At 33.6% G+C, this 4,757-nt stretch overlaps 1 non-coding gene across 1 annotated transcript; it reads right to left on the reverse strand.

The window, feature by feature from the left end:
• Positions 1-2,882: 2,882 nt before the first annotated feature.
• Positions 2,883-2,989, reverse strand: LOC138833044 (U6 spliceosomal RNA). The gene has a single exon (XR_011373764.1). It is a non-coding gene; the product is annotated as a U6 spliceosomal RNA (small nuclear RNA).
• Between the last annotated feature and the right edge of the window lie 1,768 nt (positions 2,990-4,757).

Genomic DNA, 4,757 nt, shown 5'->3' on the forward strand with positions numbered 1-4,757 from the left:
ATCTTTGAGGGTTAAATGCGTTGATTTTAGTGCAGTGCTTCAGACACATCACCACCAGCAAGTGACTGACACATAAAGAAAGGAAAGAAGTCATAGTTGCTGAGTAATATACAGGAAACATGAGATTTTTGAGTCATATATAACCAGATACACTAGTAATTGTGGTATGACAAACCACTTAATTTCTGTCAGCCTTTTCTATAAAATATTAGACTGAGGCTGAATCTGCCTAATGAAGTTTTTGTGATTAGTGCCTGAACTGGCACTTGGGAGGATATTACTGGAAGGAGGCTTTTAGTTTAGGGGTTTATTCTGGCTCCATTTCCATTGATAATGGATGCCTAAAAATTGAGAATTAATTATTCTTACTGTATGGCTCATCTGGGTCTTGTCCAAAGTGGATGCCCAGGACATTGGGATTTTCAAGAAAGTATATGATGATATAATTATAATTATAAGTCAGAAGTTTTCTTATATTTATATAATGCACATAATGAACCAGATACTTCTTTACTTGGTAATATGGATAAGTGGGAATGTTTCATAAACAAGCATTGCTGTGAAAATGTGTTTAAGGGAGATGTATGTCATTTATGCTTACATATCAATGACAACTGCATAGTTTGAGCCATTTAACTTATTTTTGCACAAAGCTAAGTAGGTATGCATCTAGGTATCATATGTTTGCATGCTCTGAAAAAACTATCTGCTTAGGAAGGGAAACAATTTTGAATGAATGATGCAGACTTTCCATGTATATATACACACCATCAGCAATGTATGAACACAGTTAATCATTGATCAGAGATAAGGATAACTTACAATGAGTAAGAAAACACAACATTGCCAAAAAAAACCTTACATATTAGTAAAATTTTAAAAAAACTATCTAGTAAAAGAACCATCAGTTTTTCAGAAGTTGATTTTTTATGATGGATATTTCTTTACTCTTTTTGACAAATTAGAAGCAGATTAAGCTGTGCACGTACACCAGCCCCACTTTCAACATGTGATCAGCTTCATTGGTTTTGAAATGTCAGACTCAATTTTTTTCCATAATTTTCAAGTCTTAGGAAGTAGTTTAAATTAGTTTAAAAAGAAAACATACCCTTTGCACTGATCCCTATAGAATCTGAATCTCCCAAAAGGGAACTGGAAAACTGAATATTTATAAATACGAATCTCAGTGGTATTTTTCAAAATGTTTTGGAGGTTCATTTCCAAATTATGGTCTGAGCATATAGCCTTTCACTAATGCATATGTACTGTCCGAATTCCATGTATTTTATGAGATATAATAGTCTGTGTGTCTTTTGTATTGATGGCAATGCAGGGATGATTTGTTGAAGGTAAGTAAGTGACAATCTATGTTAATAATATTATTGAAGTCTGACCTAGTTTAGCTAAAAAACTTTGGATAATCTAAATTATCTGTACAATTCATGAGAAGAATAATTTGGACATTCTTTAGAATAACTATGTAACATTTTGCAGATGTTCTAAGTGACTTGCAATTCTCTGGTTAACCAAATTACATGAAAAATGTTAAATTGGGTCAGTGATCTGTCATCATAGTTTAATAGCTTTCAGTGTACTTATGGAATATTTTCATAATCTTGTCTTAATTACTGACTGCTCTATTCTTATAAAAAAACAACTTTGAAAATGAGGAGTAGAAACTTCCAAGATCTTTCAGTACTTAGGATCAGTTTAGTACTTGATGCTATCTGTCCTGTGCCAAATATATTTATTCTCATGCTTGTATGAAATAAACTGACCTTCCTCCAATAAAAGTGGCAAGGGCTGTGATTTATTGTTCTTTTAAGCTATTTCCAAAATGAAAGTTCATAATATAAATATTTCCAGACTTGACTATATTTCTTCTAGAATATTTCACAGCAACATTTACCACATGGTGAAATTATTTTCTCAGTGAGGATTGACTGTGTAAATCAACAGACAGTTGCAAACTTACTATCATAAGTGCTGGATGAATTAGATTCAGGCCATAGCTTCCTGGAGTTCATCCTCCAAGTGGAATTAGAGTAGAAAGTAGGGTTTAATCTAGACTTAAGAAGTTTGGAAGCATGTAAGAACACATTGCTTTTACAAAATTCTGAGGACCATGGACATCCTTCAGCTTCAGGAAGAAATACTCTCTTGAGGTGAATCAAGTTCTTTTCTCAGAGAGGGCATGCTCTCATGACACTGTGCATACCCTTCTACCATGTACATTCTGAAGAAATTTTCAGTCTTGTAGGCCAATTATTATTAGATCTAGCAAACTCATCATGGAGTACTTACTTTCTGAACAAATGCTACAACTCCATAATCAATGGAAACCTCTATTGCATAGTGTGCTTCAAAACTAGCTACAGGTGCTAACAAGACAGGGTTGGGTTTATTATTCCATTACTATACTGAATGTCCTACAAAATTTTAAACAAGGGGTTTTACATTGATCTGGGGTAATTTTGCAACTGTGTTAAGTACCTAGTCTGTCATCACAATATTATGCACTTGAAGGTTACTTTGCTTATCCAACTTCAAATCTTCAAAGAGTTGAGTGATTTTCTTAAGAACTTAGCATAAGTTTTGCTTTGTCAGAGTGAAGAGCATGGGATATTATAGTGTCCTACTATCATTGTTTTATTAGTTTTTATGTTTGTGTGTGTTTTTTATGTCTAGTAAATCTAGTAATGTTTAGATGCCCAGATATTTGGTGCATAAATCTTACAGATTGTTATGTGTTCATGATGGAAAGTTCCTTTTACTAATATGAAATGGTATCCCTTGTCTTTTCTGATTAGCTAAACCTGCTTGATTTCTTGTCCCAGTTGATTGGTAGACATATGAAATATTACCCTAGCTAATGTTTTTATAAAAAAATGTAACATTTCACACAAAAAATTTGCATGTCTTTCTTGCTCAGGAGCTGTGCTAAACTTCTCTATATCATTCCAGTTTTTGTGTATGCACTGCTGAATACAGACATGAATACTGGACTTCCTAATGTTAACATCATTTCTCTTGGATATATTATATATTTTTATTATATATTTAAGAATATATATCTTTTAGATATATTAAAAAGATAATTATCTTTTAAATATAAGGAGAAAAAAGAAACCAATCATCTTAAAACAAATTAGTTGCCATTTTAATAGTAAGTTATACATTTGTTTTCCATGGAAATATTACAAGGAATGAGGATACACATTTAAAGTAAGAACACAAGAGAAATTTTATCTGTTACTAAAGGTTTAATGCATGACAGTGTGGTTGTAGTCTAAAGTGGTATTACTTTTCTCAGGACATCTTTTCCCGTAAGCATGTATTCTTTTCCCTGGAAAAATTATAAATTTTCAGTTAAAATGATCAATGAGAGGTGTTTAGAAATGCCAAATAAAAATGATAATATTTCCCACCTACCTGCCTTCAGAGGGCTCTGTGAGAATTGATATAAAAATGTCTTTGAAGTTTTTTGAACTTTGTGGAAGAAAGATGCAATGTAAATACAGTTAGGTCTTTCGAAATCTGCTTTCAATGGCTGTAGGATAAGTTTGGTGCTATGGCTTTGGAGTTTGAAAAGGTATAGTCATCTTCTCATTTGTGAGTATAGATTTGAAGCCTACACACAGAGTTTTATTTGGCATCATTCCCTTTAATATCTCTTATGTTTGAGGCGTGCCCCTATCCCTAAACTTGGGTTTTTTCTGTGGTCGCCCTCTCCCCCCCTTTCCCCCCCCCTTGGCTTGTTGATTATGATCTTTTCCTTACGTCTTCGTGTAATCTCCTCTTCTACCTCTGTATATCCTAATTTTCTTTTCTTATAAGAACAAAAGCTATTAGTGGATGAAGGTTCATTAAAAATTACCTCATTTTAACTTAATTGCCTCTTTAAAAAAAAGATCCTATGGCCAAATATAGATTTTTTTCTGAGATACTGAAAGTTTGAACTTCAACATGTCAATTTGTGAGGCACCATATTTGGGGTTGTACCTAGTAAAGAAATGACCCAAATTTAGAGCCTCATCCCCCTTTCCAGTACTTTTAGAATAGCATGCAACCTTTATACAACCCACACAACCCTTGCACTTGGGTTTTGATGATGTAACATTTTCCCTTCTACTCCCTTTTCCGGCTTTCAAACATGCCTAGGTTCCATCCCCCCCCCCTTGGTTCTTTGCATTTGCCTCTAAGTGTGTTATGTTCTATTCTAAGCTCTTTAAGTCATTATCCCTGAGGTCTTTGCTTAATTTTATTTGTACAAACCCCACTACCTTTGGTAACATTATGTAAATTAGCTAGCTATATTCCCTACCTTGTTTGGTTTACTTTTTGAATAATTTATGAGGGAAAAAAACTAGACATTGATGTTTGATAACTGATATACTCCCATCTAGGCCTCTGTGAATTATTAGCTGATTTTACTCCCACCCCAAAGCCTTATTGTTCTGTTGGATATATATTAAAAAACCTTCACAGGACATTCCCATCAGCACGATTATTTAAAGGCCCACAGGTAATAACTGCACCCTTCTCTTACAAAATGAGTAATGATTTCTTTATTTTTAACCAGTACATCAGTCTAGTTTTCATATTTTCCTCATGTACTTGTTCTAAAGGTAAATTTATTGCACAATGACCTGGTCTGTAATAATACTCACCCAAGAACATACTTCTGTCCCTTCATCTCTTCCCAACATGCCCTAAGAGCACTAATTCCACAAAATTTTTTTCTCTAACACTGTCTC

This window comes from Dipodomys merriami, unplaced genomic scaffold, assembly GCF_024711535.1.
Source record: "Dipodomys merriami isolate MVZ:Mamm:240054 unplaced genomic scaffold, mDipMer1.0.p SCAF_20, whole genome shotgun sequence".
In the NCBI taxonomy this organism is placed as follows: Eukaryota; Metazoa; Chordata; class Mammalia; order Rodentia; family Heteromyidae; genus Dipodomys; species Dipodomys merriami.